Here is a 17,475-nt window from a genome sequence, read left to right as displayed (position 1 = left end):
GACCCAATGGTTTTTGCAATTCGCTTTGATATACTAGTGCTTTGGATTACAAGCATGTTCCTGGAATGAATTCTGCTCGCAAACCAAGATTTTACTGTATCTGGATTACTGATACTTCATATGTACTAAAATGAGCCCTTAGATTTGCTATATGAAAATCTTCTAGGGGCACCTGGATGGCTCAGTCAGTTAAGAGGCCGACTTCAACTCAGGTTATGATCTCAGAGTTTATGGGTTTGAGCCCCGCGTTGGGCTCTGTGCTGACAGCTCAGAGCCTGAAGCCTGCTTCAGATTCTGTGTCTCTTTCTTCCCCTCCCCCACTTGTGCTCTGTCTCTCTCTGTCTCTCAAAAATAAATAAATGTAAAAAAAATGTTTTTTAAATCTTCTATATATTCATGACAATGTCAACATTTAATAAGAAAGATTGTAGCAGCAAATAAGCCAAACAGTTTATACAAAGATATGATTTGAAAAATATTCTATCGAGTTGTAATACAGTTTTAGAAAATTGATATTTCACAGAACATTGTCTCATGAGGTGTCCCTTGGAAATAAAAAGCTAAGTGAAGCAAAACAGCAAACTAACAATGATTAAATAAGTGTGGGGTATGCTGAGAAAACAAAGTTTAAAAGGTTTATCACAGTACTGCACAAATCCTAGAACATGCTAAAGTCAGTGTTAATGTCTATATGGATGCTATAGTGAGTTGCATTTTGTGGAGGTGTTTGGGGGTAGTTACTACCTACCACGCAGGTAGTTGACCTTTTTGAGAGGAACACATTGGCCTTTCCCAGAACAAATGTGTTGTGGCACCCGTTTTGGAAAATTCTGTGCTATCAATTGGCATCCACAAGATAGCAGTATTCTGTGTTTGAAACAATGACATATAATTGAATTATTGTTTGGTAAGCTTGACTTTGGTATATGAACATGTAGTTTTCTTGCTCATGAAAGTAACGAACATGGAAAAAACGTATTTCAAAAGGCTTAGTTGCCAAAGGAAATGAAGACATAGTTTGTTACAAGAAGAAGGAAGTTGAAATGGGAAGGAGGTTGTTGTGAGTGAGCTATGGAGTCTGTATGAAGAAGACTTTCTGAGCATAAATTCCTGAGAAGTTGGGGAGGATGGGGCGCCTGGGTGGCGCAGTCGGTTAAGTGTCCAACTTCAGCCAGGTCACGATCTCGCGGTCAGTGAGTTCGAGCCCCGCGTCAGGCTCTGGGCTGATGGCTCGGAGCCTGGAGCCTGTTTCCGATTCTGTGTCTCCCTCTCTCTCTGCCCCTCCCCCGTTCAGCTCTGTCTCTCTCTGTCCCAAAAATAAATAAAAAACGTTGAAAAAAAAATTAAAAAAAAAAAACAAAAAGAAGTTGGGGAGGATGGACTTCTGAATACAGATGGGTGAAGTGGATTGGGTAAGAAGAGAGACACCAGGTCTAATGTTGCCTAAAAGAGGGAGGAGAGGTAAGGACAAATATAAGTCTGTTTGCCACGGATGGCTTCTGATTTCTCTGTAAAACGGGGTCAGTTATAAATCAGTTTCATTGGTACAACTTTAGAGAAAGGAAGGGGTGTATGTCCGTGTGTGTGTTAAAGTAGTTCAGAGGACAAGTGCAATTTAGCGGAAAGAACCTGGGTTTGGCTTCATGAGAATAGATTGTATTTTGATCCTTCACTGTGTTGTTAAATGGCATTACTTGCACAACTGATCTACTCTCTCTGACCTTTGGTGTCTTCAGCTTAGAAATAAGGAGATCCACCCAGATAAATTCTCCTTAAGATTTAATAAGCATATGAATCATCTGGGAGATCTTATTAAAGTGCTGTTCCTGATTCAGTCAATTTGGGACAGGGCCTGTGATTCTGTACTTCTAACCAGCTCCTGGGTAATGTAATGCTGCTGGTCCATGGAACATACTTTGAATTGCAAAAGCCTAAATAATCTGATCACCAAAATTTTTCTACATTTCTATGTAACTGTTATATACTGAGAGCAGGCATATCAACTTCTCAGACTACCATGTGTTAGGGGTCTTTTGTTGTTGTTTGGAGACTTTACCAATATATTTCACACCATGATGTAATAATAAATACCCACAAATTCATGTTAGAGTTCAAATCTGTATGAACTTCAAGTAATTCTTAGATGAATAGTATACTACAGCCAATATAATAACATGTGAAAACACATATGAACTATTATAAAAATATTTATAATAAATAAATATTTCTTCTCCTGTCCCTTCTTCTGTTTCTCTCTCTATCCTCTGTCTTCTTTTCTCCACACCCTCCCCCCTTTTTTTTAGATGCCTAAGACCAGAACTAAGAGGTAAGAGGATTAAACCACAAATGGTCATAACTTATTTATAACATGTGTAATCTGTGGATAATCAAGAGGTGATGTAATAAGATCACAGTGGTGTAGAAGATTCTGCATTGAAATTGATACCTTGCTCGCTTCCTTGTAGGAACTGAATATAAAATAGTCCTGGAAACAGATTGTTTGGTCTGAGTATATCATTGAAGACCATTTCAAATCAGATTTTTTCAGGTAACTATTAAAAATATCAATTCACCATAATTAAATGCTGCTTATATTTAGTTCACATGTGTCAAAAACAAGAAAAATATTTTATTTTTCAATGAGAAAAAAGCACTTGTAGTCCCCATATTATGAGCAAGTCCATACAAATGTAGAAGTAGAGATCAGATTTCAGCTTACTACCAGATGTATACTTAATGTCATCAGTCGACATCTTTTATATACTTTGTCTACATATTGACATCTACATTAATATTACAGCTGTGTCTGTACCTCAAATGAGTCCCCATGTTAGCAGCAATAAACAAAATGTACCTGGCCCCTGAATCTACCCACACAATATAGGAACTCAGCCTTCTGCAAAAATGCCTAAATTATTTCTGCAGTTTTTCACGATTTCTCAACAGCATTTATAGTCTCTTCATGTTCTGCTCAGGCTCTTTCCTCACTGGTTGTTCTCTGAATAGCTGGTTGACAGCAATATCTTTCCAATACTCTATCAGCACTCTGCAGAGAAGGTCAATGTCTAATCAAGAGAGCACGTTCTTTGTGCCCCCAAAGGTGCAGTGACTCAACTAAGAAAGAGAAAATGATGTTACCTAAGAAAATAACCAAAGTAAGACTGATTCCAAAACTAAGTTGTCAAAGTATATGAAATACTTACATTTTATTGCATATACTCACTAATTAGAATGGTGTCCGAGTTTGCAGTACTGAGAATCAGTTTCAAATTCAGAAATTCAAGAGAGATGAGGTAAAATGCCATGGATAAAAGGTCATAAAATCATAAAAATACTAGCTTAGAAAATGTTGGCAAAATAAAATCCATGCATTGTACTTTCCAAAATGAAAATATCTTTAAGAGAGTTGGGCCTTTGTGAAGCTCTTAGAGAAAATGAAAATGTGTTTGTAAGATTTGTAGTTTGAGGTTACTGGGGACTCTGAGGAGCAGGAGAGAATGTGGGCATATGGGATTGAGCAAAAGACCTTAGATGGTAAACAAGAACTTATTAAGTACCTGCTGTGATGCATTAGTTGGAAAATTAGCTCTATTGGTTATGGAATGATGCTAATGAGCCCAAGGTTGAGTATTCCCCATTGACTTCGGGGTCAGTTAGGTGTGCTCTTCAGTGGCCTCTGATTACAAGAAAGACTTGGCAAGCTAGTCACATGTGCTGCTCAGGCTCAGGGTACAGAGCAAACATGGCAACTCTATATACCCGTAATTTCTACTGGATGCACACTCTCAAACCATATGCATTTCAGGACCCATTCCAGCAACATCGGGATATATGTAGTCATGAATAAAAACAAAACTACTTCTCTTAATAGTTGTTTTATTCATATTTTTCTTTGGTGTTAGTGTTGGAGAATGCTGCAGTGAGGTTTCAAGAAAGCATTTTGTTATGTGTAAGAAGTCGCACAAACGTTCATATACTTTAACTTAAGAATCTCTCCTGAAAATTTAGCGTGGAAAATAATTTGATAACTCAAAAAAGTTACATGTATAAATTTATTATGGAATTGTTTATGTCAGGCAAAAATTGAATGCGAGCTAAATGAAATGTCAAATCATAGAAGAATGGCTTTTTCAGTCTTAGAACATTACTGTATAGAATGTTATGCATGAATAAAATAAAATATAATTATGACAATTGAAGGAGAATATAGGAAAAGCTTATGAGAGAAGGCTAGAAGAAAAAAGCAGCACAAAATGTTAAGTACATTATGAATACTACTTTTGAATATTTTAATATGAATACGATTATTTGAGTACACATACAGAGAAACAAAAAAAATATAAGAGCCTCGTTGAGAAAGAAAACAGTTGGGTTCAAGTGGTGGCAGGCAGTAGAATTCTACAGATTAGGGCTCAAATATGTAGGAACTGCAGTCATACAGGCATGGTTTTGAATTTTAGCTCCTCTGTTTACTAGTTATGTGACTGTGGGTCCATTATTTCAACATTCTGTACCTCACTTTGCTCATCTGTAATTCTGGGATGATAAGGATAATTAATTATAAGTAACTATTACTATTATTCTAATAAGGATTATTAATTATTACCCTAATGAGGTTATTCTAGCCTTATATGAATGTTTGACTATAGGATGAGATCATTTATGGAAGAGCCCTGGTCATATACTGGTACTTAATGTATATTTATTGTTATTAAAGCAATGATGGCAGTAATTATTATTTTTGTCATTAATAATTTTGTGTTTTTCCAGTTTTCACTTTTTAATTTTAATCATGTTAGCAGTGAATATTTATTTATTTATTTATTTATTTATGTTTATTTATTTATTTTGAAAGGGAGAGTGAAAGCATGCAAGGTGGGTAAGAGGGAAGGGAGAGGAAAGAGAGAGAGAGAGAGAGAGAGAGAGAGAGAGAGAGAGAAGGAGAGAGAAAATCCCAAGCAGGCTCCATGCTATCAGCACAGAGCCTGACTGGGGGCTTGATCTCACAAATTTTGAGAGCAAGACCTGAGCTGAAACCAAGAGTCAGATGCTGAACCCACTGAGCCACACAGACACCCTTAGCAGTGATTATTTAAATGTTTATCCTTTGTCAGGTGGGGGCCAAAAGCATGCACTTTGGAATCAGGTATACCTGGGTTTGAAACCAGCCATATAACTTACTAGTTACTCTGTATTTAGGTTCAGGAACTCTGAGATTTCTGAGATATCTTGATATCTTGATATTGAATGGCTTAAATGATCAGTTGTCCCCTCCTTTGTCCGGGACTAGTGGATTGCTCACACAGCTTGTCACTTTCCTGCAGGGCAACTCCTCACTCCACGCTCCCAGTTATGTCTCCAGAGGGTCTGGGAGTTAGGGGGAAAGGGCTGCTTGAAGACATTCCATAAGTAATCCTGCAATGGCCAAGAGGAGAGACAATTTCACACCTGCCTCTTCAAGTTGACTTTGGGTAAGAAAAAGATAAAATAAATAGCAGCCCTTTGTAACATAGCATAAAAAGACACTTGACATTTAAATCAAAATGTTATTAATATCTTAGCTTGTTTCAATAAATGTTAAGCAGAAGTATATATATTCAGATATTTTCTCATCTCATATATTTTGAATCCACAGTCAAATGTTTTCCTTTTATATTCAGACTCCCATACCTTTTTCCATTTGGAATCGCGTCAATCAGTTTTACAGCTGAAGGCAGTGACGTGCTGACAGAAGGTGAATGCTACGCGATCTGCTTTATGATTACATTTGCTGTTTACTGCTCTAAAAGTTTGGAGAAATTATTTTCTTTTCAAACTGGGAATGAAAGCTTCATAAATATTAATCTCAGTTAATAATATTGTGGGAACCCTGGATGCCAGAGGTAAGTAGCACTCAGTTCATGACAGCTTGACAAGGGACCAGTTTTCTTATTTGGGGATGTGAGTCTGTCCTTTGATGTTTATAAACTGGTTCTTGGAACTTCCTTTCTTCTCATGACACCATGAACCAAAATGTAGTGATTTGCCTTTTTCCATCTCATCCATGAGATGTGTTGTCTTTTTTTTTTTTCTTTTTTTGGCCTTTTCTTTTCTTCCAATGATTTTCCTTCTGTTTCTTAATTATTTGGTTCCCACCTCTGTTTATAGATTATATTCCATCCACTTTAGAGTCCATACTATAAAAATACCCAAAGTTTCATTTTTGTGTCTGAAGGACACAGTGTTAAATCTCCAAATACAAATATATATTACCTGAGTAGCTATTGTTACCTGACACCATTGTCAGAACAGAATTCATTTATGTCTGTCCAAATCAGCTTTCTTGATGTTTTTATATCATCACAGTTCTAAACATAGATGCAAAATCTCCATATCTTCTAGGTTTAAAATTTCCTATTTTTCTTCATCTAATTCAATCAATTATTGGTTCTTATTTTTTGCTTATAATGCTCTTAAAACTTCTTTTTCCTAGAATGGTTGAAGAATTATATTTAAAAACTGGGAATATTAACATCTTGAACTTATGCTTAAATGATATAATGGCCAGCCTCCAAGATGGCTCCCAATGCTATCCACATCTTATGTTCATGTCCTTATGTGATTTATTTCCACGTTTCATTAGGCTAAGTTTGAGTGGTAAATAGAACTCAGCAGAATTGATTGTGTGTCACTTCTGAGATTCTGTCATAAAAGACACTACAGTTTCCATCCTGGCCATGCCTTTTCTCATGCCTTTTCCTCTTGATTCATTTCCACCATGAGATAAGAAACTCTACAGAGAAGTCCATGTGGCAACTGGACTGAGACTACTGTCCAAAGCCAGTGAGAAACTGAGACCTACTACCGGCAGTCAAATGAGTGAGTTTGGAAGTAAATCCATCATCCTCACATAAGTCTTTTGGTAACTATAGCCCTAGTAGACAGCTTGTTCACAGCCTTATTTGAGACTCACCTCAGAGACACGTAGCTAAGCTTTTTCCAAATTCCTGACCTGTAGAAACTGTGTGAGATAATAAATGTTGGCTTAAGCTAAGTTTTGGGGTTAAATTGTTATGTATCAATAGATAACTAATAAATGACTTTCTAATATAAAAATAATATTTATATGATTCATTGTCTTGAAACAATCAAAGAAGGTAGAGGGGTCCAGCAGAACTCTGCTGAAGTCATACAGTCTTGAGGAGAAGAGTCAGCCCCCTGAATGGGGAGAGGGGTCAGTGGCCCTGGCATGGACAATCTCTACTCTTGAGACGCTATCAGAAAACATAAAGGATTAGAGTCAGAAGAGATGTTAAGAGTTATCTAAGTTTACCCAAAGCAACCATCTCCCCTGTAGCCTTTTGAAAAGTGACTGAAAGGATCTGTAAGGAAGAGATTTACCTAGGATTTTTGAAAGTTATGTGGTAGCTGTGGGAGGATTCAAGTAGCAGCTCAAGCTCTGATGAGAAAGACGAAGTAGTTGCTTCTTTACCTTTTAATCACAATTATAAAACATTAACTGACAACCTATACATATCTAGATGATAGATCTGGCAAAGCTACTAGCACATTGTGTAGAATAGCTGGTGTACAGAATGTTTTTCTTCTAAAACAAAGTATTCTTGCAGTGTTTCATGTTCAAGAATATATTCATCAAACTCCAAGAGTTTTGGCCAGACTTCAGATAACAGGTAAGCATCCATCAAAGAAAGCAAGACTTCCTCGGAAACAGGCCTAGTTGCTAAGTTAGCAGCATATGCTCAATATCATGCCACCTTGCAGAATCCAGTGAAAACTAAAGCAACATCAGTCTCCATGGTACTTCTGATTATATAAGAGCTTTAGCAGTAGCTTTATGAAATTGTTACTGGCGTTAAACACACACCAATAGGATTTGCCAATGGAATAGCTCAGAAAGCATGAGAAAAGCCATGTAGAGTTTTCCTTACATACCACAATGTTTTGGACTTTTGTAAGTAAGAAATTTGTTAATTTTATTGATCTATTAAGATATTAGTCATTGGAAATGAACTGAACTTGGATGTCTGATACAATATATGTAGTTATGACTTTCTTCATGTTGGTTCATGTGTTGGGAGTGCGGGAACATCTTGTCCACCCTAGAACAATTTAATAAAAGTACACAAATTAGAAAGCTTTTCTAGTGGAATGACTTAATGATGCCAAATGCTTCTGCCTGACTTTTCAAAAAAGAGTTTCAGAAAGTGTGCAAGACTTTCAGTCTTTGAATGAGAGTTCAAATGGTTGACAAGGCACTTTAAGTCAAACATGAGTAATAAAGGTGAAAGTGTAATTGAAGAAAGATGTACACCCATGCAAAATAAAGTGAAGATAAAACTGAAACCATATATATGGCCAATTAATTTGTCATTTTGGCTGATCTTGAGATATAGACCATTGATTCAACATATATGATATTATTAAGAAATAGGATGGACATTTTGAAACATTTATTTCTTAAGACAGAATAAGTAGAACATAGTAAAATGGTTTAAAGAATAAATAATATAGAAAAATATGGACTCAGTAAATCTTTTTGCAGTATGTTTTGTAAACCATTAGAAATGTGCAGGCTGATGGATTCTTGTGATTGGGATCAATAGTCTAATTGGTTTTGTCATATGCACCTTACCTTTCTATTTTCTCTCTTGGCTCCTGTGATATTAACATAATTGAGTTTATTCTACTCAGAAGTTATACAAAAACTCTTTTTGAATGTTTTAAACACTTTAAAGAAACTGGGTCCATCACAGAACCATCAACATTGTTTTCAAACAGAAGTTTCAAATCATAGCTATCACATGGAAATAACATTAAAAGGGATAGATTTTTATGAGACCACAATTAGTATGTGTAGTCACAGTAACTTGAATTATGCATTTTCTCTTGAGGATACATGTTGATGGATGGAAAGACAATTATGATCAGTGGGTAGAAGGTGAGGCCCTGACCTCTAGTTTGTAAGATAGTAACAATTAAAGAGACACCAACTACTCCTTGAGAAAGGCACAGATTCGTCAAAACAGAAAAGTCTCAATCACAGTAATTCAAAGTATATGAAAAAGTTATATTGCATCTGACAAGAGGATCGTGATTTTGATTCAAGGCATATCTGATCAGTACATTTCACAAGACCCATCAGCTGGCTCAGAAACCTTGGAAGGGGAATTTAACATATAATAAATTCACTCAAATGTACCACTACATTTTTCTACTGGGAAACTGTGTTAAGCATAGACAACACATAAATTCCAGATTTGTCAAGTGTGTGGAGAAACTGTTTTAGTCAACATGGCAGAAGGGTCATTGTGTAAAGGTAGACAATTTTTCTATATTTGAGATTTTTGGAAGAATTTTGTAGTATTTTGTGGATGAGGATTTAAATCCATTGTTAACAAGAACTGAAATTTTAACTCTTTGATAAAATTAAAGTTATCAATAGCCAGACTAAAGGAAATGATGGAAGAGTAGAGTTGTAAATATATAGGAAATACAGATACAAATGAGGCTTTTTGGTATGGGTTTAATATTTGGAGGTTTTAGAATTAATTTCTGCTAGTCATATCTTCAATGTTCCTTCCTGTAGAAATATGTAACAATAATATCATCATGCTTAGTTTATTACCTGGTTATGGAAGCCATATTTTAATTCTGAGTTTGTTTACATTTACTGGGGCACATTGTAAAATTTTACAAAACTTTTTATTCTCATTTTTTTTAATTTGGAATTCTATGTAAAACTAGAAAACATCATGTATCCTATGGTATGTTTCATATATTTATATGTTATATTTTTTAAAAATCAAAATAATCAAAACTACAATATTTAACTGGAATGATTGACAAGATTTTATTCATGGGATCTCATTCTCCATGTTGAAGCACTGGGGAAATACAATATTGTCCTAAGTTGATTTTATTTTTCTTAGTAAAAATACTCCCCTTACCCCCAAAGTGGAATTCAATTGTTTTCTGGCATTTCCCTCAGTCTCTGCAGTAATACTTGGTATAACCACATCCCTAAATTGTTGTAAATTGCCTAGGAGAATCAAACTGAAAGTTGCTTGAAAGTAAATCAATTTCAGATTTCAAAACCATTCCAGCTCTACTTTCAGTATCCCAAATTTGTTAAAATTTAATCTGCAAGTGAAATTCTTGATTTTTTCAAAAATTTGGTACATATGGTTGAGATTATCTTTCACTGTATTCAGTAATAATTTTCACAGTGATTACAAACTTGAGTGATTTTAAAAACTATTTTCAAAAAAGTAAAAAATAAGATACAATGGTAAAGTATTAAATATTTGCTTTCTCTATTAAAAAAAACTTTCTAATGAGTTGTGATGGAATAAGAGAGTTTTACCATTTTTCAGTGAGGTCCATAAACTGAACCATCAGAAATGAACTGCAAATGTTCTAGAAGTGTTGCTGGATCTTAGCCTGCCCTCTTCAAATGGTAGCATTGATCATTTCCTCTGGAATACAGGTAGATCTAATTAGAAATTAATCAAAATGATTAACTTCTGCATTTTTTTTTCAGCCAATGAGTCACTTTAAAGGATGTCAATGGAAAGTCCCAGGAGACCATCTTAGGTAAGATTTTCATTTGAAGTTAAAAGTACACAGAAAATTAAAAACTAGCAATTTACTAATCTAAAATATTGCCTTATTTTAGAGTATAATAGCACTGATAATATTCACAGGTTTACTTCATTTTCTGCAAGAAGCACATACGTACCATAACATATACTTGCTAGTAGAAGTAAAATTTGTTATTCTATAATATAAGAGTATGTGGAACTATATGTCTCTTTGGAGATGGAAATATAGATCAATTCAGCCCAAATTATTTTTCTTGTGTCTGTAATTTGAGCTGATAAATTAAAGGATACATACCCTAAACCAGTGATTCTCAAAGTTTGTTCTGTGTATCAAGTGTATAAGCAGCCCTTGAAACTTGTTACAAATGCAAATTTATGGGCCCACCCCAGATCTCCTGAATTAGAAACTCACAGGATCTGAGCCAGCAATCTAGGTTTCAGCCAGCTTTCCAAATGATTCTGATCCATACTCAAGAAAGAGAAACATTGTCCTAAGCCAACACTGGGAAAAGGGTCCCACTAATAAAGGTGGCAATTCTCACACTTTTCAAATCTTGAATGTTGAAGAATCTTCCCACAAAACTCAAATTCTTTAAAATACCCAAAGCAAAGATTATAACAGATTTTTTTTTTAATTTTTTTTTCCAACGTTTTTTATTTATTTTTGGGACAGAGAGACACAGAGCATGACCAGGGGAGGGGCAGAGAGAGAGGGAGACACAGAATGGGAAACAGGCTCCAGGCTCCGAGCCGTCAGCCCAGAGCCTGACGCGGGGCTCGAACTCACGGACCGCGAGATTGTGACCTGGCTGAAGTCGGACGCTTAACCGACTGCGCCACCCAGGCGCCCCCAGATTTTGTTTTTAAGCTCAGTGAATTAAATTCAAATCTTGAATTTTAAAACTCAGGTACAAAGCCAGTGGTAGGGGGATTCTCTAGGGAATTGGAAAAACCAGGGTGGGGGTTCACATGATTTGATCTCAATAAATTCTGGAGATTAGTTCTTTGAATTTTTCATATGTGGACCTGTTTTTATTAGTTTTCAATTCTAAATCAAAATGAGGATTGGCTATTTTAGAATTTTCCACCCAACTATGACATATGTGTCAGTAACACCACTGCAAGGACTTTTCCTTATTTGAATCCTGTAAACAATAGTTAGAAGGTAAGGGCTTCCTAATGTCTAAATACAGTTTGAAGTTCTGCTCATTTTGGGGTTCTTTAACTCTGACTGATAATGAACAGAAGATAATAATGCATTGCACTTTTATATCTTAGCCATGACTTCAATTGTGTAATTTAATGGCCAGCATCTCCTTTATGGATCAAAATGGATACTCACCTTGTATCTGTCTTTGTTTTTTCTTGTTGCTATGTTGTGTGTGTGTGTGTGTGTGTGTGTGTTTTGGGGTGGGCAGGGAAAGAGGAATTTAAACTCATTCCATTTTTTTGCATATATAAGGAAAACTAAAGCTGTTAGTAATTTAAATCCTATGGATATCTATATTTGTATTATGAAACTATATGTTTTATAAAAATTTGTTAATATGGAAGGTTATTTTTTAAAACTTTTAAAATATAGATTTTTCAACTGAGTTTCTCTTTAATTTGTATTTGACAGATGTCAAAGTACATTTCATTATTTGTATATTTTTGAATATACAGATCATTATTTTTACCTAATATTGTTTGCCTAATCTTGGATGCATTCATCTTGTGGCTTTCTATTTCTTTATGCCTTGTTAACCCATCGGTGCAAGCTCAGGGAATTCCTAAGCTTATTCCCCACAGTAAATAAAAATATTTAACTCGTGACCTCACCTAAACTCACATACTACTCAACAAATGATTAATTAGCTTACTTCAAGATAGGGGCTGGTGGTAAGCAACTCCAACTGCTCATGAAGGTAATGAACTATAACCACGAATGTCCTTCAGTATCACCTGAAGAATTTAAATATGCACGTGCACTTGCAGAGCTCCCCCAAAAGAGTTTTCAAGTTCCAAAGCCCAGGACATTTTGATTTAATTCATGGTAAGAAATTTTCATTTAAAACAAATAAATGGGGGCGCCTGGGTGGCTCGGTTGGTTAAGCGGCCGACTTCGGCTCAGGTCATGATCTCGCGGTCCGTGAGTTCGAGCCCCGTGTCGGGCTCTGGGCTGACAGCTCAGAGCCTGGAGCCTGTTTCGGATTCCGTGTCTCCCTCTCTCTCTGACCCTCCCCCGTTCATGCTCTGTCTCTCTCTGTCTCAAAAATAAATAAACGTTAAAAAAATTAAAAAAAAATAAAACAAATAAATGGGCAATATATGATCCATTCGAAATTGGAGAAAATTAAAAAATCTAGTATGTGCTGCCATTTTCAATGTTTTGCTTTTCTGGGCTTGACTGGGAGGACTCTCACAACTAGTATTTTGGTTTCCTCAGATCGTTCTCCAGCTATTCAATCCATTCTGCTTTTTGATTTCCAGGTATTCACAGAACATCAGGTGGTTGTCTTTTTCTGACCTTCAGAACGTTGGAGGTTTCACTTCCTCTTGTGTTGTTTCCCTTTCCCAAATTATCTATAATATCAGTGGCTCTTTGTGAATAGAAGCAGAAACGTATGTTTAGTCCACCGTATTTAATCAAAATTAGAATTAGCGTGACTCATCCACATTTTCATTTCTTTGGGTGGAAAAAGCTTTTGTTCTTGATTATAATTTTGCTTTTGTTCTAATTGACCAATAATTCTTGTAGTTTAGACTTATTTTCACGTTTAGACTGGAATTATTTCCAGTTTAGACTTATTTTGTTCATCCTCTATACATAGTTTACTTTTGATTGGTTTTAATCTTTTTTTGTGTGTGTTCAAAGAAGGGTTTTTCAATTGTTCTCAGCTTTTCCTCCACCCTCTCTTCAGATTGCCCACAGTGTCAGTCCCATATCTTGCTGTCTGCAATGTAAATGTTACTTCTACTATTTTTGGTCTCCTGCATTCTGCCTCATCTCTCACCCACCACTCTATCCTCCCCAGACTATTTTTAAGATTTTCCGCCCATAAGTATTAGAAATTGAATGGTCTTTTAACATCTAAATGGGTGGTTCAAGTCTAATATTCCTCAGGTACTATCCAGAGTTATGCCCATCTGCAGGGTAATACATCTCACCTTTTTCTTTTTCTCAGGGTAATACATCTCTTTTTCCTTTCCTTTTCCTTTTCCTTTTCTCACCTTTTTCCTTTTTCCTTTTCCTTTTCTCAGGCACATGTATTTGTTTCTCTCTATCCATTACTAGTAAAAAGAGATCACCTTACCAGCCATTTACCAGCATGTAAGATGACTAACCTTGATGATACTCATAATCATTTTTCACATATATCTACTTCTCTTCCCAAATACTTCTTAGTCCAGTATACATGGTCTAATAGCCAAACAACTAGTGTAGCTTTTTTTGTTTGTTTGGGATGAAGTGGAAAACAAGAAAAGAACACAAAGAATAATAATAACAAACAAAAACCATAGCCTAGCAGTTTGAACTTTTGGTTAATATGAAAAACTATCACAGTCCCTTTGATCTTTTCCTCTACCTATAGTACTTTCATTGTTGAGATAATGTCTCCTAAGATACAATGTAAGCCCTGTGCATGTGTGTGTGTGTGTGTGTGTGTGTGGTCTCATGAGAATCATTGAGTTCAAACTGATAAGAGGATATGAATGGATGTTTTGCATAGCACATTAGCCATAGAGCAAGAAGACTAATGCACAGGCTTTTGATTGGTAGAGTCTCTGGTTCTTTGAACCAGAGGGCAGGTGAGTGTGTGGTACTGTCTATTTTGGTGGGGTTGGAAGAATAAAGGGTTGGGAAAGAAGACATGTTTCATACCTTTTGTAGGAGTATATTTCTAGTAGCAAAATATGTTAACTCTGAACTGTCATTCAGTTTAAATCTATTGTTCTCTTGGTTAAGTAACCTATTTACTTTTATTTTGGAGATGGATTAATTGTTGCTTTAACTGCCATTTTGTGAAGTTTTGTCTTTAATTAGGAGGAATTTGGAATTGGTTATATGAGGAAAATAGACATCATTTTTATAGGGGTATATGTTACCATATGTAATCAAAGCATACAGAACCATACTATGAGTTAATCACTGCTCAAAAATCCAACATTTATATTTATGGAGTAATTCGTTGTTGTGGGTGAGCATGGCATTTGAGATTGCGCTTTCCCAAACATTGGAGTGGCCAAATGTCTTAAATAGGATTGGCATTATAATCATTTTAATGAAAAATGGGACCTGAATATTGAACTGCTTGTTAAGATAGTTTCATTGTTATAGGACAAAATAGAAATAATTTTTTTTAAAGACAAGTAATTCTAAATTGGATATATACTTTAATGTCTGAATCTTTCCTTTGATTCATCCTTTCTTTTAGATGAGAATATTGTACTTCAAAAATTGAGGGAGGATATTGGGCCCTGAATGACTTTCTGGCTTTTTAAGTGTTCCTCAGAAAAACCACATGTGTTCCTACTAGGGTATTTGGGTTTACTGTTTCTTCTGACTAGTATACTATTTTTCTAGGATCAATTCCATCATTATCCTACTTTCTGCAAATTTATGTCAAAATATGAATTCCTCTGAGAGGCTTTCCTGGATCATTATGCATAAAACTGTATTTTCCCGGTACCTACTCACTTTCATTGTGTTTTTCTTTGCAGTACTTATCCTTTCTTAAATTATATATATGTTGCCATTATTAATCTTTCCACTACATATACCTTTCATAGTATGATATTCCTAGTTCTAGAATAATGACATCATGTAATTTATGATAGTAGGCACATAGTATATACTCAGGCAATATTCATAGCATTAATGAACTAATGAGTGAATCAATATCATAACTGAATGACTTTCATTTATGGTCCTTAAGTGGCCTTAGTAATTACTGTACTGTCCTCCCAGAGGACAGAAAACACCGCCAGGATACAACACCATGTACTCAGTAAGGTAGAAAGCATTAGTGGACAGAGCTATATATTTACAGTCCAACTTACAAATAGGCTGCATTGCAAAATATTAATTTTGCTTCCAGCATATTTTTTGATTCTGAAACAGTGCAACAATAAAGATTTGTTCCCCAAATGACTCTTAAAAAATTAACCTATATTGTAGCTGAATTATAATATTAATTTCCTATTTTTTTCTTACTGTCGCTATGGAGTTTGTTTCATTTAGGATCTCAGACCCTCTATAAACATATGTCCACTTCCGTGGACAGTGGCCAGGATAGTTCTAATATGTATTAGACCATCCAGAACTGTGAAGATCAATGCTCCTTCTAAAGACTCATATTTATATGCATGGGTGAAAATTGCTGCAACTGAATTATGTCATTTGAAGAAATACTTTGGCATAATTGCGATTTTAGACCAGCATATACCAAACACTTAGAGTTTTATGAAAGAAAGCGATGGAGTTTTCAGTCTCTCCTTTGTGCCAATAGCCCAAGAGATCTTGCTTCACTCCAGATAGTCTTTTCATTGGTTCCGGGTCTCCACTGCTCAGAACTCCTATCTCAGCTTCCTACTTTCATTCTTGCAAGTGTTTTGTACTTCTTGACTGGTATTGTGTCCTCAGCTTGAGGCTTATACTCTGAATAATTTAGAGTCAAATTGATCCCTTAATTTTTCTGCTTCTGGTTGCCTAAAATACTTCCATACTCTGATTCCTCAGAACCTAAGCCTTGACAATTGTTAACATTGTGGGTATTATGTTTCATCCCATGTGGCTGAAATTGGAGCACCCAGAAGTATAGTCAAATGCATTGAAACTATCCAAAGTAGTCTACATGTTTTTATCTTTATAAATAACAACCATGCCAGTATTCATTTATTTCAAGTCTTCTTTGATTCTAGGGTGGTTATTTTCTGTGTATTTTGTCTTTCGGCTCCAAAAGAAAATATCCCCACTCGATGCTATTTTGCTGGTTGAAGGGAGAAGATTTGTCCTTCTCTTAAGCCAACTACTAAGGGAATTCCTTAATCCCCTTCTCTAAGCAGCTCACTCCATCTGTGCTGACAGCAGAATCATACTGCTGTGGCTATAGCAAGAAAGGATTTTGATTATGATGATTTAAGAAAATTCTATCCATATAAAGTTTCCATAGATTGAGAAATTATTGAATTTCTAAAGTGATATCATATTCTTTTTATTTCTCATTAGTTATTCACTGTTTCAGTTACCTGCTGTCACCATACTACTCCATAAGAAGCAACTACAGAATCTCAATAGAGCATATACAGCAACAAGCATGCATTGCTCATATTCCTGAATTGATCAGGTTAGAAGACTACTTATCTTGGCTGGGCTCTTTCATAGGTGGTATCAATAGGCTGCTGGACAATTTAGGATGACCTTGGCTGGATTTGCTCATACACTTGTAGGTCAGCTGGCTGACTCATGAGTCTGTGGATTGGTTCTGATCAATATGATTCATCTTCCTCTGAGGAACAGTAGGTTAGGGCAGACTTATGTTTTAGTTTGTTTGTTTGCTTGCTTGTTTGTTTGTTTATGGGAATGGCAGATAACAAAAGAAAATATCTCTAAAGTCCAAGCTCATTTCATGCCTCTGCTTATATTGCATATGCTAAAATCTTTTTGTTCAAAGCAAACAACATGGCAATCCAAGAGCTGAGTGGGAGGACACTACAAAGTTACATGACAAAATCCTTAGACACAGAAAGGGTAAAGAGTCAGGGACATTAATGCATTAAATTATCACATTTATTGTACACATAGAAGGAAGATATTTAAGGAGATGGACATTGCAAGTCCAAATAGTATAAAACATTCAGAAAAAAAATTTGTAGTATTACCTCTTGGAAG

The 17,475-nt window shown here is 35.6% G+C and overlaps 1 long non-coding RNA gene across 1 annotated transcript; it reads left to right on the top strand.

The window, feature by feature from the left end:
* The first annotated feature begins 1,372 nt into the window (after positions 1-1,372).
* LOC131507077 (uncharacterized) lies at positions 1,373-11,230 on the top strand. Its single transcript, XR_009259310.1, has 6 exons — positions 1,373-1,461; positions 2,304-2,326; positions 2,466-2,548; positions 5,325-5,471; positions 5,661-7,670; positions 10,541-11,230. It is a non-coding gene; the product is annotated as an uncharacterized LOC131507077 (long non-coding RNA).
* The last annotated feature ends 6,245 nt before the right edge of the window (positions 11,231-17,475 follow it).

This window comes from Neofelis nebulosa, chromosome 3 (genome assembly GCF_028018385.1).
Source record: "Neofelis nebulosa isolate mNeoNeb1 chromosome 3, mNeoNeb1.pri, whole genome shotgun sequence".
NCBI classification, from domain to species: Eukaryota; Metazoa; Chordata; class Mammalia; order Carnivora; family Felidae; genus Neofelis; species Neofelis nebulosa.
Note: the sequence above shows the minus strand (reverse complement) of the source record. Positions and strands in the feature narration are given on the sequence as shown.